Source organism: Drosophila albomicans, chromosome X (assembly GCF_009650485.2).
Source record: "Drosophila albomicans strain 15112-1751.03 chromosome X, ASM965048v2, whole genome shotgun sequence".
NCBI classification, from domain to species: Eukaryota; Metazoa; Arthropoda; class Insecta; order Diptera; family Drosophilidae; genus Drosophila; species Drosophila albomicans.
In genome coordinates this window covers 8127656-8145539 of record NC_047627.2, presented here as the reverse complement: position 1 = coordinate 8145539, position 17884 = coordinate 8127656, and the positions used below count along the sequence as shown (strand labels likewise).

The following is a 17884-nucleotide window of genomic DNA, read 5'->3' as shown; positions in this document are numbered from 1 at the left end:
GCTAATACATAACAGCAAACCAACAACAACAACAACAACAACAGCAACAGCAACGAGAACAACATGTAGAGGACACGTAGCAATGCTCTCTGTTTCGTGCTCGCACGTATTCAATTCAATTCAATGATTCAATCCAATCCGGTATCCAACACAACACACCAGATCTAAGTGTGTATGTGTGTGTGTGCGAATGTCCTGCTATTCATTTGCCATTTTTTACACATGTGTGTGTGTGTGTGTGTGTGTTGCCCGCGGAATGTATTCACATTCACATGCACAATCTCATGCTCATCTGCTCTGTGTGTTTGCCATAATCTCTGTCAGCACTCGGACATAAGGCTCAGGCTTCAGCTCCAGCTTCAACTCCAACTCCGGCTCAGGCTCAGGTCATGTCGCTTAATGTTTTTTTGCACAATTTTCACACAACAATTTTTATAAATATTTCTCCTGCCTCTTTTATTTGCAGAACTCTTTCTCTCCGGCCACAAAAGGTGAGTAAATGAAATCAATGATTAAGCCAAATTAATCGCATTCAGCCAGCACTTTAACCAATTTAATACAGCTGCAAAATATTTATTTACCAATTCGCATTCGCGAATAATTGTTATTATTATCGGCTGCAAGTGATTGCATTTTTATTCAGTAATTTAGAATTTAATGCGGACTGCTTAAGTGGCTGTCACATAAATGCAATATTATTATGAAAAGTGCAATGACACTGGCTGAAAGTGACAATCCCGAAAGAAACTCTTTTTGTGCGCTGTCAAGAAAATACTTTTGGCTTAAATGAATTCCAAAGAACTTTTTGCACTGACTGCAATTGAATTCAAGCAAAACATTCTCTAAGCTGCAAGTCAATTAATTATCCATTGTGTGCTTATAATTTTATACGTATACGAAAACAAAAAAAATGCTTTGTTTTATCTGCTATGCCAAAGCTGACAGTGTAATTAATTTCAATTCTTGTATGTGCCAAATGTCTAGAGATGAAAGCTAAGTAATTTTAGTTATCACCAAATATTGTCTTTCAGAAATCATTTTAAACGTTTTCAAATGAAAGCTAAGTAATCTTTTTTATTGCAAAATATTAACTCGAAGCAAAAAAGGCAATATTATTAAACGTTTGCAGATGAAAGCTAAATAATCTCTTTTATTTATTTTTTTTTTCTTTACAATTAAAAAATGTAAAGAACAGCGAAGCTTGTTCATTATTTATTCACCTTCAATTTATACATTTTTCATTTCGCTATTCCGCAATAAAATGTATTTTTTTCAAAGCTTTTTTTTGTAGAGGAAACAAAAGGGGAATTTGTAATATTAGACGTGAGTCTACGATAGGAACTAAGATATTAGATTGGTCAATGGTTGCCGCAGCTCAATTGCATTATTAGTGAGATCATCGGCAACTAGCAAACCGTTTACTGTTAGCGATGCAATCTCCCGTGAAAGATAAATAGATAGATAGATAGATAAAGAGCGAGAGAGACCTCGAAATGAAACTGTTGGGCATTCAATTAGTCGGTGGCCGATGATCAAAGTAGTCCAATTAGCAGCCACAGCCACAGCAACAGCAACCCGTTGCAGTTGTTCTTGGTTGCTGTTGCTGTTGCTGGCATTAGAAGTGGCTTATTATGCATTCAGCGAGCCGCACACACAAAGATTAGACTGCGAGTGTGTCAATGTCTGGCCAAGAATTATACAATCGAGTCGCAGTCGAAACCAGATTCAATGTTGTTGCCTCCTCTTGCCTACGCACGTGTCTAGTTGTGGTTGCTGTTGCTGTTGTTGCTCTAGGTGTATTGGCTGTAAGTAGTTCGAGTGACAACCAGTTTTTGGGCCTCAACAGTGTCGTAAAAATTGAAAATGCAAAACTGTCAGCTAAACAAATGAAACAACAATACTAAAAACAAACACAGCGAGGGAGAGAGAAGAATTGCTGCAACAACAACAACGACAACAACAGCAGCCAGAGAAGAGGCAATCAGAGTGAAGTGGTTCAGCAGGCAACTGGAACGCTTTTTGTGGTTTATTTATTGCCGATGCGGGCGGCACAGTTGCCATTCCCTCCACTCCCCTCTCCTCACCTCTCATCTTAGCCACTCTTTCCGCCTCTGCTCTGCTGCCTTCACCTCAAGTGGTGTCATTTAGTTTTCATAGTCGTTTAACTGCTTTGCCAGCAGCAACAGCAACAGCAACAGCAACAACAATCAGTCAGAGTCGAGTTTGCAGTGTTGATCAAGTTGGCCAAGCTGCCAAAAGGCGGCCCAGAACCCAATGGTCAACTAGACGCCAAGTTGTTGTCGCCTGTTGCCGACGCTTTTGTTATTTTGTTATTGTTATTGCTGTTGCTGTTGCTGTTGTTGGCAACAGACTGGAGAACCGTTACAGTTCAGGGAAACTGTTAAAAACAGGCGACAAGCAACACCGGGGGAAAGTGAAGCTGGCAATGTTTTGGGCTCTATTTTTAGAGCTCTCTCTGTGCTGTCAACTGCAATTATCGACAATGCTGATTGACAGCCATTAACTAAAAGTAACTCTTGGCAAAGGTAATCAAGCAATCGAAACCATGAGATCAGCACAAACTAAAAAGTATTATTATTAGCAGCTCAGGAAATACTCGCAGAATTAATTTGCACATAAATCAATCGATGTTGTTGTTGTTGTTATCGATGTTGTTGTTGTTTCTCTCCCTTTCAATATAAACAACAATTATTGAAGACTTGCATGCGCATTAACTAAATGCGAAAATCATTATAATTAATAAACAAAATACACACACACAACGATATATGTGTATATGTATAAATAAATAAACGAGATAAGAACAAGTCAATTGGGCCAATTCATTGGACAGCGTTTGGTGGCTGACATCATCATGATCCATCCACTCGCTGACAATTCCATTAAGAATTCCAGAGGGAAAACTGAGCAAAACTATCAACTTATCTAATAGTAGAAGACGAGCACGAGAATATGATGAATATGAGCGAACAATCAAACAAACAATCGACAACGTTTGTTCGCCAAGTGCAAATTGCACTCAGACAGGGAAAATTGAAAATTGCATCTAAATGAGGCATGATCTAAGACAAACATATATATACGTTATGTATATAACATAGTATAGCAACAAAATCTATATCTATAAGATGATATTCATTCAGTTGTGGCCTACGTGATGATCTTTGTATAAATTGAAAATTGAAAAATTCATAATTGATTTTTCCAAACAAATGCGCATTGCGTGTGAAAAACGCAATTACGATTCTCTCTCTGTCTCTCTCTTTCTCTTTTCTCACTACTTCGATAACACTTTGATTTCTTCTTTTACCACGCAGCAGGTGGCGCAGCTCTATCGAACAAAAAGCAAAGAACTGTGGGGCGGAAAAATCGTTTACAATTGCAAAACAAACAAGTGGAAAAAGGCACTTGGAAAATGATCCGCCAAAATCGCGGGCAGACGTCGCTGTTGCTGTTGGTGTTGCTGTTGCTGTTATTGAGTTATGGCCATTTTGGCAGCGAGGCGACTTTAGCCTGCTTTTTCCTCAATTTCGTTTTTGGGGCCAGCAACATTTGATTTGCTGACCAGCTGAATATTGTTTATGACACTCCGAACGAGGCGGGGGAGGGGGGGAGTAGGAGGAGGAGCGTGGGCTCTGCTTTTTGGTGGGTGTGACGACTACTTACAGCCACTTGGCACAGAGCAGCAGACAGACTGAGGGGAGTGGAAGAGGCAGAGCTTTAGCTCTGAAATGCGCACGCAGACGCGTGCCGAATTCATAAAAACGCATTCGAATCGATTTACATTTAGTCGCACTTAGGCCGGGCCAAAAACCCGCCGCATGCGAAGCGAGGCACGAAAGTTGAGCTCTCAATTGAAATGAAAAGGCAACAACACAGAGCAAACAACAGAGCGAATTACCGCCAAGAACCAATCAAACAAAACAACCACAGAGGGGCAGCATGAGAGAAATGAGGAGAAACGGAGCGAAGAGGGAGAGAGAAAGAGCGAGTGAGTGATAGACTGAAGCGTCGAATTCTAAATGCTCTACTAACATTCCACACAGACATTATGTAAACCGATTAAGGTTGAATGCCCCAGCTTAAGCACTCCATTCATAATCCACTAACTATGCGAGCAGCTTATGCACTGTAACAAAATGTGGAGTAAGATGAAATCAAAAATATTAAATATTAAATGAGAACATATTTATACTGTGGAATATATTTATACCTTAAATGTTTTGTACTTAAAAATTGGTACTAAAGATGCACAAAATAAGAAATTATTCATGGTATGAACATTTCAAAGAATACATAACATTAAAGACAAATATTTATGCACGAAAATAAAAATCATATTTGTCAAGTGAAAATTTATAAAAATTGCTTAAAGTTCAATAAAAATATTTACGTAGCATACCAATAAAAGGAAATATGATTTGTATACATATCTATTAAAATGATCTGCTAACTAATTTCATAATGAAATATTTTTAAAACTATCGTTATATTTTATAACATATTTTATCGTATATTATATTTAATTTTTAAACTGAATTTGGATCCAATTTTGAGCTCATATGTATTCAAATTAGAAACACTACACCAATTTTGCTCAGTGTATTTGAAATCCTCCCCGTGTGCTGTGCATTTGCATAAGATGTGATTAGAGACGAAACCAAAGATCGTGCGGCTAATTTGTTTAGCGCGCAACTAAGTCTGATATATAGAGATACTATATTTGGTATTTTGTCGGCGGCAGGGGGAATTAAAAATGGAAAAAGGAATGAAGAATGAAGAATGGAAATGACTTAACTGGCGAGCATTATTTCCCAGCTACTGTTTTCCCCTTTAACCTTTATTTTTTTCCTGTTTTCTGTTACGTTTTGTGTCGAGTCATCGTCGATGGTTATTCCCAAATGCCTGGCGAAATGTAGGGGAACTTTGTTTTTTGTTTTTGGCAGTCACTGTGTTCATATTGTAATTGTTTCTATTACTGTTTGCCGCACACACACACACACACACATACAGAGAGTCAGAAAAACGTTAAAATGTTGGTGGCATGAAATGTTGTTATTGTTATTGCGGCTGTTGATTGTTTTGCATGTGCTTTTCATTTTCGTTTTCGCCTCACTTCATTCACATTTACACATTCACAATGCCAAAGTGTGGCAGAACTTGAAGAGGTCATGGCTCGAGATGACCCAAGGGGGCCCACTCCGCTCCTCCACTTCTCCACTCCACCACCTCCTTTAGAACAAACGAAGAAGGAAGGAAAAGCGGAAAGCTGCCAGCCAGCCGCCAGTCATGGGAAATGTTGCTCAGCTGTTGCCCCCCCCAACCCCCTCCGAACACTCTGTGAGGCAGCCCAACAGGTTGCTTGTCCGTGAGAACCTGAAGCTTCCTCAACTTGCAACATGCCCCATACCACACGCTACCTCTCTCTCTCTCTCTCTTTCTTTTTCTCTTTCTCTTTCACTCTTTCACTGTGCCTGTCGAGCGTTCTTTCTGCCTGAGTTTGCCTGAGTTTAGGCTATTGTACTTGCTCTGTTGTTGTATTTACAAAACACTCGTAAGACAACGTTTGTTTACCATTCAAAACCAAATGTGTATCTCTCTCTCTCTCTCTCTTTTTCTCTAGTTCTGGCTAAATCTTTAATTTTTATTCTTTTTTTTGATAATTACTTTGCCATTTTTATATACAATTTCAATTTGCGCACTTTTGAATGAACAAGTGCGCAAAACTATTTTATTGACCCGCAACGCAATTTCAATCACCCAAAAACATAAAAAGATTTTCCACTTTTCTTCTGCGTTCACTTACTCGTTTATCTTTATTGTTGTTGTTGTTGTTGTTGTGGTTGTTGTTGATGTGTGTGAAAGACCCCAAGGCGTTAGCCCCGACAGTGGCAGCAGCAGTTAAGTGTATCCAATTAGTGCAAGGTTTTTCTGTGGCTAACAAAATGTATCTCAATCTATTGGCTGCACTGTGTATCTCTGGGGTTTGTTAAATTATAAACTCACAACTGGCATTGCCAAAAAAAATTAAAAAAAAAAAAAAAAAAAAAACATTACACAGCACGAAACACAGACACAACACATAAAAAATTAAAAAGCGTTTCTTTTCTTTTAATTTGTTAAATAATTGTTTTTTGTTTCGATTTTGATTTTTGTAATATATTTTTACAAGTGTTTTTCGGTTGGGTTTTTGGGCGCGTTGTATGACTTGTTTAGCTGGAGATCTGAATGCAGACTGAGTAGAAAATACACGAAATTTTCGTATCAACTAATAGACGTACAAATCGCCGAGAAGACGACGACGACGACGACGACGGCCGAACCAAAACATTCGCCGAGAGCAGCAAGAACTACACACAGAGAGCTGGAGAAAGAGCGAGCGAGCATGGAGAGAGAGAGAGAGAAAGATATCTGTTGAAGTAGAAAGAGCAGAGAACAAACGGACTAACTGAGCAGAGACAGACAGTCAGACAGTCGGACAGGCAGACAGTCAGACAGATAGATGAGCAGCCGGAAAAAAAGTAAAAGATAAACTTACGCAACGGCCAACAAGAAGCCGCTGTGTTGCAGGCAACAAGCGCAACAATTTATGGCCACAATATCGGCGATTATATATGAGATCGCATGGCATATTGAAAAGAAGCGACGAGAGACTGAGAAGAGCAGCCTGTTTCTGTTCTGCGCTGACTGTTGATTTGGCGGCAAATCATTGCCACTTGCAACAACGATCCTGCCACACACACATACGCTGAGCAGCAGATAAACAGATGCACAGAGAATGGGGCAACATCGAAATACAGACAGAGAGAGAGAGAGAGCGAGAGAGAGAGAAGTGTGGAACGTGGATTGAACAGGTAGACAACGCACTTGTCACTTACCTGCGCAGTCATTGCAGCCTTGAGCCACAGTCGCAGCCAGAGCAACAATAACAACAGCAGTTTATTGTGCTAAATGTATCTGACAGATACAATTGTTACAGTTACGCACAGACAGAGAGCGAGAGAGGAAGAGAGACGCAGAGTGAGAGCTGAACTGAGCTGAGCTGGTGATAAGACCGAATACTCAAGTCTCAACTCTCACGTACGTGCCGCGTCCTTGCCTTTATTTGCTTAAGCGATCTGCAGCAACAGCAACCAAAGCAACAGCAACAGCAACCAAGCAGCAGCAGCAGTTGTTATCGCTGCAGCAAGGTGAAATGTATCTGGGAGAAAAAGTATCTTTGGCTGTGCGTGTGCTTGTGCACTGCGAGTGATAACAACACTGATAACAACGCAATGCAAAGATACCTTGATGCGATTATTTACCATGCGCTGCACTTGATCTCGCCAAGGCAATTGCCTGATAAGACAGTCAGCAATCAAGCAGCTCCACACTCAGCAACCATCCTTGAGGAGAGGCTGCTGTAATAATATTTACTGAGCTTAAAGCTGTCAAGCGAAAGCTGGCATATATTTCTTTGACTTGTAATTACAGCATTGGAATTTATTTAATTTCTTTATATTTTATAATGAAATAATTATACAGGTATGCAAAGAAACTCTTCAGATGTAAATTGATAAACTGAGCTTTACGAATATAAAACAATCTTTAAATTCTCTTTAAATGTAGTACTTTATAAATATACTAAAGGTCACATCTGGTATATTTTTAGTATTTTACGGTATATTAATTGTAAATATTTTAAATTTAATACCGCAATGTAATACTGAATCAATATACCAAATGTAGCATTCGGTATATATTTTGTATTTTTGTTGTATATTAATTTGGTTTATTTTAAAATTAATACCGCACTGTTTTGCTTTTATTCGCAATGGTATCTTAACTTGTTTTTGTTAAAATCTTCAATACAAATCATGAAAAGACATCAATAACTTTTAAAAGTATTGAGAAGAAATGTTTACAAACATGTAAAAACTTTTGAATTCCTTAATTTTTTTGTATTTTGTATTTTTTTATACCATGTTTTTTATTGAGCTATTCTCTCTTAATATGAAGTGATAGTAATAACTAGTATATATTATATAATATATACAAGCATTGGTAAAATATGGATTTATCTTAGCTTGACATTTTTAAAAATCGTTTAACCATCTTTGAGCTCCTGCAAATTACTATTTGTCTTAATAGTTATTATGTATTTGATATTATTATTACTATATTGTTGAAATAACGATCACAATTTCTTAGGCTATTATTATGCATTTATTTAATTGTTTTCTATTATTAAAAGTTAATATGAACAATTGCGACATTTACAACTTGACAGCTTTTGAAAAATCTCTTGATATGTTCAATTTACAATCACTATCAATCTATAATGATAATAATTATTTGGTCAATTTTTTACTTGCACTTTCAAAATTCATCGTTCGGCACTCATCAAGTCTTGCAATCATGAAGTATTCTCATTTTGATGGCAATTTATCGATAAACAAATAATCATTTTATTTTTTTACGCTCAACTTTTGCGCAAACAATTTGTTGTTTGTTTTTTGGCTTTTGTCTGTTTTTTTTTCTCTTTGCTTTGTTGTGAATGAAGATAATTGAGATAGAAAGTGAAATACTTGAACACGATCGCTTGGCTGTCAAACATGCTCACATCGTCTCAAGATGAAGCTCAACTAGCAGATAAAAACTTGGTGATAGATAAAGGTGAACAAAAACTGACAAAACTGACAAATGTCATTCGGTTTTTCCGGCAAAAAAGAAGAATTAATCTAGTCCGACGATAAGTACTTTGCGCGTTTTCGTGTTATCGCAGAGCAAACAAGTGTATCTCAGAGATACATTTGCGAAAATAACAAAACAAAAAGCAAAAGCGAACATGGTATAGGTCAGTAATTGTAATTGGTCAGGCGAGGCAGAAAAGGGAGCGACAACGAGACGTGTGTGTATGTGACTTGAAGTAATCGATCCAATTCCGATTACAACAACACAAAAAAAATGAGAGAGAAAAAAAAAACGAAAACGCTGCAATTGGAGAAGCGCGAAAGAAGAAGCTTTCGTTTGGCATTTCAGCAACACACACAGCGAACTCGACGTGTTCTGCTCGCTGTTTGCAATTCAATTAACGCTGTCAATGTCAGACGCCGATGCCGATGCCGCAGTCGCTGTTGCTGTTGTGGTGGGTTTTTGTTATTGTTACTTTGCTTGCTGGCGGCAAGTGGCAAACGGCGGCAGTTGCAAGATCAGCAGACCAACAACCTGGCGACCAACAAACCCAGCGACCGTGTTTGATTTGGCTGCTGTTGCTGCTTCTGTTGCTGCTGCTGCACTGCATCGTCTATCTCTGGCTCGCTATCTCGCTATCTCAAGCTGTATCTCAGTTTGGTTATATATCTACATCTCTCAGTGTTAGCGTTTGTATCTTTTGTAGTTGTAGCTGTCGGCGGGCCTTATGATCGACGTTGCTGCTGCTGTTGCTGTTGGGTGTCTGTGGTTTATCAACGTGTTAGACAGCTCGCGACTCCAGCTGCTGCTGTTGGCCATTGTCTGGCCAAATTCTAAAGATAGACAGACAGCACACAAAGCGCTGCACAAACAAGCATCAACAGCAGCCAACATCAGCAACATGACTAACAGCAGCAGCAACAACAGCAGCAAGTGCATGTGAAACAAACTTTAACAGAAAGTGTGTGTGTGTGTGTGTTGTTCATGTGTGCTATTATTGTGGGCAGCTCACAAATGGATGGCGTCTAATTGCATTGCATGAACGGAGCGTGAGCAAGCTGCAACTCTGACGGTCGACAGTCCGACCGATAAGCATCGATAAGGTCGACTGGAGACACATCAATTTCGTTAGCCAGACGACAGACAGAGATAGTAGCAGAAAGAGAGAGAGGGAGAGAGCGAGGGCGAGCGACACTTGAACTTGACGATAAGTTTTAGGCGTCAGCATTATGTTTTTTGTTTTTGTTTTTGTTTTCTGGGGGCAACAACTTAAAAGGGGGCACGGGCTGAACTTAGTTTCCTCCCTCGCCATAAAAGTAGTTGTAGTATTTTTGGGGACGACAATTATATGAGCTTAAGCTACTCGTATAATTCTATTTATAACAAAAACACATTTAACGACACTTCTCTTTGTTTTTATAACTCCCCGAGATACATTCCAATTGTGTGTGTGCCGGAACAGAGAGGCACTCGTAAAAAAAAGCTGTGCCCCTTTTTTTCATACTTTTTATTCTCAAATTGAATTATATTCAAAATTCTGTAAAGGGCATGGAGAGAATGGAGGGGGCGAACAGAGCAAACGACAAGCGACAGGCGACCATAAAATGCCAGACCAATTAGTAGATTTAGTAATCATAAAAAGCAAACAGACGCACACTCAAATTGATGTATGTATGTAGTATAGTGTCAACTTTTGGCAACATGCGAACGGACAGCGACTTTTGCCGGAACTGGCGTAGCTCAATTTTTGTGGGTCTCTCCCCCCCACTCCCCCGGATGGCCTTGGGGCCAAAACCCAAATGAAACCCGACTGAAAAACCCGCCTACACAGCGGGCTTCCCTCTCTCCCTCTCCATCTCTCTCTTTTCAACCTTCCATCTGTGGATATTAGCCAACTAATTAAAATAAGCCGCGTTTGCATTGATGAAATGCATTTGCCAGCTATCGAAAATTAAATCAAATTCAAATTCAATTTCAAATGCAATGTGCGTGTGCTGCGTTACGGTTTGCTTTGAATTCTCCATTTAGCGCGTTTTTGTCAATTGTATTTTATGTAATTTTCGCAACGCAAAGGGCCGCAAAATGCGCAAACAGCGTCAAACGGAGATTCGTGACCAGCCACAAGCAACAACAACAACAACAACATCAATGAAATAAATAAATGGAAAAAAAGAGAAAACAATTGTTTATTATTTGCTGTTGTTATTTACCCCAACTCTGTGGCACATTTATTTATTTAATTTTTTTTTAAATTTTTTTTCTTTACGCAAAATTCAAGGCCAAACCTTTATTTGTGCCATATTTGATTAGTACGTGCATGTGTTTGTCTCTCTCTCTCTCTCTCTCACTCTTTTTTTGATTTGTGGTTGCTTTGTGGGCGGTATGTAATAATAGAAAATTGCCAAATTAACCGCTCAACTGTTGTATTGTGGGTGGAACGTGGTGTGAATCGATATTCAATTCAACAAAATAGTTTTTTTCGCCCTCTCTCTCACACACACTCTCTTCCTCTCTCTCTCACTCTTTTTTCTCTCTCTTACAGAAGAAGTATCTAACAGATTTCTATTTGCTTAGCTTGTGAAAGTTGCGCACCACAAATAAATTGATAGGGTGCTTCAAACGTCTTGAGTATTCTCTGAGTGGATAAGTGTTCAGGCTTAAGATCAGAATGGGACAGCTGACAAATAAATTATACATAACATGTTTAACAGACGATACCATTTCGGATTTTAACAAGAAATTGTTGGGGTTTTGTATGAAATATATTATGAAAATATATGGAATATTTATACTATTCTATAGTTTGATTATACTGAAATGCAAATAATAGAACAATTGACTAAGTCAGTACTCTCTTTTATGTATAATTGAATGTAGTATTAAATACTAGATTCAATATAAACAACTAAGAAAGTGCTTGACTGTGAGATACCCGGTACTCTTTTTCAATACAACCATATTCTAAAAATATACCGAAAATTCTAAAATATACCGATGGCTATATTTAATACTAAAATATACCGATGGCTAAATTTGATACATCGATATAGTACTACATTCAAAATATACCATTAAGTAACAAATATACCAAATAATATTCCGAATATTAATTTCATATATATATTATACATTATTCATTCAAATACAACCATATTCTAAAAATATACCGAAAAATTCTGAAATATACCGATGGCTATATTTGGTATATCGATGCAGTACCACATTAAAAATACTAAAATATACCGATGGCTATATTTGATACATCGATATAGTACTACAATCAAAATATACCATTAAGTAACAAATATACCAAATAATATTCCGAATATTAATTTCATATACATATTATACATTATTCAATTAAATTTTAAATCGATTTTTATTTTAGATATTTATGAGTGAATACATTTTCAAATATGAAAACTATAACCAGAATTGTAGAGCTTGATTGCATTTTTCTTGCAACTGAAAATATTTATTCTAATATTACATATATTTTTGTTTTCAGCCATTTACAAAACACATTTGGCATGCAAATATTGGAATGTTTACGATTACAAATGTTATTCAATGCAAATGAAATTACAAATTTTACAAATATCTTATGCATCACCAACTAAAAAAAAAAAAAGATAAATATAAAGAACATAAAACTATATGATAATTTGGAATGTGCGAAGGTTTATTTTTTTTATGGCTAAATCATGTTTTGGTTTGCATGAAATGAAATTGATTATAATTTCATAAATAAATCATTAAAATGCCAAATAATTCGCAAAAATAAAATTTGGGTTAATTGTGGCAATTTCGAATGGTGGCCAAAAAACACTTTGCATTTGCAGTACTAAAAACAAAAAAAAAAAAATAGGAGAAATGTTTGCAGTTGGCAGTTTGTTGCAACAAGAGCAACAAACAATCAGAGATCCGTGTAGATATGCTGTTTTGGGCTTAGTGCAACTGCAACAAAAATGTGGCAATTGCGGTTGCATTTAAAGCTTCCCATTTGGGCCTCAATTTTCATTGCGGCTTATGCAACACACATTTTGCAAATGAATTGTTCGGCAAATCAATTTGCATATTGCGCGACACATTTTGCGGCCACTCGCTGGGTGAGAGAAGAGACAGAAGAGTAGAGGAGGAAGCCTCCCCCACACAAACACACAGACAGAGACACACACACTTGTACAATGAAACGACGATTTACAAAATATTTTTGTGTTCACACTCAATTAATGCCAATTGACTGCAAAATTGCAAACACCTTTGACACGTTTTCATTTTGCCATGTGAAGCAAATGGAAATGTGCAGCCAAAGCAAATGCAAATGGGAATGGGAATGGAGAATGGCGAGCAGACTTTTTCTCTCTCTCTCTCTCTCTCTCTCTCTCGCACTATTACTCCTTCCCTTTCTCTCCATCAATTTGCTGTTGGCACATTTGGCAGGATGACACTCGCTGTATTTGTGTTTAGTTAGTTCAAAGCCGTCGTTGTTGTTGCTGCTGTTGGAATTTAAAGTAAATCAATAAATAAATTGTCACATGCAATATGCATGAGCTCAGAGAGAAAGACAGAGAGCAACAAAAATATATCAATAACACAGCAACAACAACCGCAGGAAATTATTGGCATTTTGAACGCAATTGAACTTTTACGCATAAATTTAGTCGCAACAAATTCGAAGAAATAAAATATAAATAAATATGTATACTATATGTATGTAGGCAAACTTCAACGCTCAATTAAATTAAATGCAACTGCTTAATTGATAAATAATTGCTATTATTATTATTACGAGTATTGCATCGAGTGACTTCCAAATGGCCACAAGCTGTCTTTTGTCTGCCCACTTCTGTTTGCTCTTCAGAATGTCCAGTGATTAGTTGCATCAATAACTGCTCACTTCGAGACAAAATAGAATCAATTTTCAAAGATGCTCAATTTATGTTTCATTCTGATTTGAAGTGATTGAAAATTAGGCGAAATTCTATTGCACAATTTGTGTAAATATTACAACGAATTACGTTGCTATGCGAAGTATTCTCTTCGAGTCACGATCAAGCCAAGTTCATGATAAGCACGCTGCATACCCTGTACCCACAGCATGACTAAGCAGGGTATGCCAAACAACAAGCATAAAAATACTTTATAAACTCTTCTGTTTAATTTACATAATTTTGTGAAATATGCAAACTAATATTTTTCCACTCGTAACTATTTAATTGAATCATCGTTTGTATTCCACACACAATTACACAGTTTGTGCAAAACTATACTTTTTTTTTGTAGAAAAGTTTTGCACACTCATTTAGCAATGAAAAATGAAACATTTTAATTAAACTGAAAGCAAATTTTGTGTTACACTTGCGGAAGCAAAAAACAAGTTCATATCAAATTAATTGCAAAATATTTCGAAAGGTAATTAGCAAGTTTTTTGCCAGAGCTGGCAACCCTGGCATCGAGCGGAAATATGGCAACCTTTGCACGCGTTGACAACCCTATTACACAGCACCCAGCTGTAGGCTCTTATTTCACAGCAAATTTCATAACAACAACAGCAACAACAAAATTGACTTACTTCCGCTTAGATCACGAGCATAGCAAACTATTTATATACTCTCTCCAGATTATTTATAGTGAAATACGTAGATACATGTATATATAGTATGTAGAATATGTTTGTTACAGATCTGACGTAGTCTCGATCTCTTGATGTCTTTCTTTCGCTGATATGATCGCACTTGAGCTCAAGCCAACTCATTTATGCATTTATGCAGATGCCACATGATGACTACCAGATATATACATATATATATATATATATGTATCTGTATATATCTGTTTGTATTTACATATGTAAGCACGGTCTGTATGCTGGCATTTTGTGCTGATTTCGAGAGATTTGCAATGCAAGCAGCGCCAACTGTTTTTTGCTCAGGGGCAACATGACTAAAGAAGATTGGCTCAAGGGGGTTGATCGTGGGGGGAAAGAGGCTGAGGGGATACCCAAAGCTAGTGGCAAGTGCGTCAACGATCTGTGAATTCTTTTTTTTTTACTTCGTAGTATTCTGTTATATATTTTAATTCTTTTCTTTCTCCCACTTCTTACGTTGTTTTTTACTGCCTCTCTGGTTCATTCGTTGCCTCTGTTTCTTTCTCTTCGCCCCTCCGGTTCTTTCCCCCCATGGTCAAGTTATCTGCGACCATTTGGTTGCCTCGCTATCGCTTCCGGGTGCGTTCCACCGCCAACGCCAATGCCAGAGCCGAAGTCTCAGTCGATGTCGAAGTCTCAGTCGAAGTCTCAGACTCAGCACTGAAATTAAAGTCGGGGGCGGGGAGAATCGCAATCGAAATCGCTGGCTGAAGGTGGCAAATGCTTTGTTTTAGGTGCGGGAATTAGGCATGCAGCCCTGGTAAATGCAATTAAATGCAAATTGCGACCCCCTGCGATGCGATAAGCTTCATTTTGTTCGTTAGCTCGCGATCAGTTGGTCGATCAGTCAATCGATCGATCGTTGCTTACTTCGTTGGTTGATTAACCCCGTTTGCCGGTAATTTCGACAGCTCGGCTCGATTTAAAATTCATTGTGTGTTTTCATTCCGAGCTGCGCTCCTTCATCTTCTTCTCGTTGTTGTTGTTGTTGTAAGCGATTTTATTTTAATTAAAATTATGTCAACGCAATTGAAATGTTATTGAACCAATTTAACAACAGCGAGTTCATTAATTTGGATTTTGTAATTTTTATTCAATGCACAGCGCCAAGAACAACAACAACAACAACATCAATAGCAACACCAACAGCAACAACAAGTTGCGATAGCAACAACGACAATATTGCCAATATTTATGCTCAGCAATTTTTTTTTATTACGATTTTTCGGTCCGCGCATTCGCGTAATTTATGGCAATTGTGATAAAGAAACAGCCGCGTCGTGGAAAAGTGCTGCCTGGAAAACTGGGAAATGCATTTCCAGCAAAAAGTGTAAAACGAACGTAAGGCAAACGCCTGTTGCGAGGGTGATGGGGAGGGGGAGAGGGAGGGACAGTGAAAAGGGCAGCGCGTAAACAGTTGTGTTTAATCAACTAAAACATCAGCGCGAAAAAAGCCACAACAAACAAAACGAAAATAAAACAACGCGTTAAAGAATAAAACAAAATTAAATGAAATTCAATCAAAATGGGAAGTCTACCCATTCGCAATCAGCGAACAGCTAACACCTCCCTCTCGCTCTCCCCGCTCTCCATAAAGTCGAACGTCGGCAAAATATTTATGCAATTTATGGGCTCGAAAATTATCAGCAGAAAATGCGCGAAAACAACAAATTAACAAAAATCAAAATTATTTATGTGCTACAGTCGAACAACGCTACATCGAACCATCTATCAATTTACACATTTCATTCTTGCAGGCTTGCAGTTCGTTGCAACGCTGCTTCACTGTACCACTTTTTTTTTTTGATTGTAATGCGTGTACTCACCCCAATGCAGGCGACATAAATGTCACGAACGACAAAACAAAAAAAAAAAACAATTGGCAAACAGGAATAACAAATGCAACGCCAACAGTTTTGCTCCTCCCTGGACAGGATGTGGGTGCGCCCTGTAACCAGCTCCAAATTCCCAGTTCCCAGTTCCCGATTCCCTTTTTGCTTCCCTGCTCGCTCAGTCAGTTCTCAGCTGCGGGATTGCTGTAATAAAAAAGGGAGAGAAATTAATGGCTTATTTGCAAATATTGGATTAATCAAAAGTTAAATGTCGACTGAGATTTTGTAAACTTTTAAAGCTCGGTCTACTACAAATATTCGCAAAAGTAAATACTTTAGCTTTAAGCAACGATTTCAGCACAACGATTAAGTTTGCTTTGAAATATCTAGTATTCGATATACTTTTTTAGTTATCTCTGTAAATTTTATAGCCGAGGAAAGCTTTAAGATTCCTTTAATTTTCCCTGCTCAACATTAAAGTAATTCATAGCTTTCAAGAATGGTTCCCCAGCTCTTATCTACTTTTTAGTATATAATTTTAAAAGTATATCTTAGCGATTTCTACTCATTAGTAAGATACATTTTGAAAAAACTTTATAGGTCATTACGCCTGTCTTTTTAAGAAGCTTTAAGCTTGTTTTCCCTTCCCTTATTCAATATACGAGTTATCATTTTAAAACTGCATAAAGCTCTGATGTTTCAATTATGTTATAAACATGTAACTTAATGTTTATTACATAATTTTTAAGAAAATTTGTAAAATTTGTTATTAAGATTTAAGCTTTCAACATAAGATTAATCCTTGATTTGATTAACAAAATGATGCCTTTCAATTGCAAGCTCTTCTGTCACTTTCAAATTTCTATACATAGTGAAAAAAACATGGAATAGTTATTTGTTTTTAGGAGAGATTAAACTATTCGAGTTGTTCTATTTCTTCCTGTTTTCTCGAGATTAAACCGAAGAATTGGTTAATGCGTGCCACGAAATGATGTTGAAAGCGCAAAAAGTGAATTTATTGTTGCTGTTACTGCTGATAGGAATGGAAGTATTTTTTTATTTGTGGAGAGGAAGCATGTGGGCGTTATGTGTGGCGTCTATCGGCTGTGTTTATGACCTTGATATAGAATGATTCCATAAGACTTAGTTTTATTTTTCTTTACATCAAATTTAACACAACAAATTCCGAGAGCGATTAAAGTTGTTTTGTGTTTTAAGCTGGTTATCAGCTTGTTTTTCCACTGAAAGTGCGCTTGCCTTTAAGTGGGGAGGCGAAAGAATTCATCATGAGGCCAAATGTTTTTTAGGCATCTTTGCGCACTGGCATACGGTACGTATACGTAATGGCATTGAATGTAACAAATCCAGTTATTTGTTGAATTTGACAGTTTAATTCTACGCCTCGATGAGCGTTTGCCCCCCAAATCGATAACTGAACCCGATTCAATGCTCAACCCTCTTTCTCTTTTTCCCAACCACACACTCACTCTCTCTCTCTCTCACTCTCTCTCTCTCTCTCTATGGCTGTCGCACTCTTTCTGTCCCTTCTTGGCGCAATATTTTGTGTCTATTTCAATCTGTGATGTGCGTTTGCTTTATTTGGATTCGGTTGATTTGGAAATCAAACAGGTTTTGCCATTCAAGTTGACATTCAATTTTCGGCCCGCTGCCAAGGAACTTTATTTTTTTTCCTTCGAAGCGTATGTGT

General features: G+C 37.6%; 1 protein-coding gene and 1 long non-coding RNA gene across 3 annotated transcripts in view; one reads left to right on the top strand and one right to left on the bottom strand.

The window, feature by feature from the left end:
- LOC127565278 (uncharacterized) overlaps window positions 1-488 on the top strand; it is a 93813-nt gene extending 93325 nt beyond the window's left edge. Inside the window, exon 3 of the long non-coding RNA XR_007954647.1 lies at window positions 467-488. This is a non-coding gene — a long non-coding RNA (uncharacterized LOC127565278). The remainder of the gene's footprint in view (window positions 1-466) is intronic.
- LOC117571174 (protein folded gastrulation) overlaps window positions 1-17884 on the bottom strand; it is a 42740-nt gene that overhangs the window by 8258 nt on the left and 16598 nt on the right. For both annotated transcript variants that reach the window (XM_034253205.2, XM_052003044.1), the window contains exon 3: window positions 16171-16380. The gene's annotated coding sequence lies outside the window, so the exon portion shown is untranslated. The remainder of the gene's footprint in view (window positions 1-16170; window positions 16381-17884) is intronic.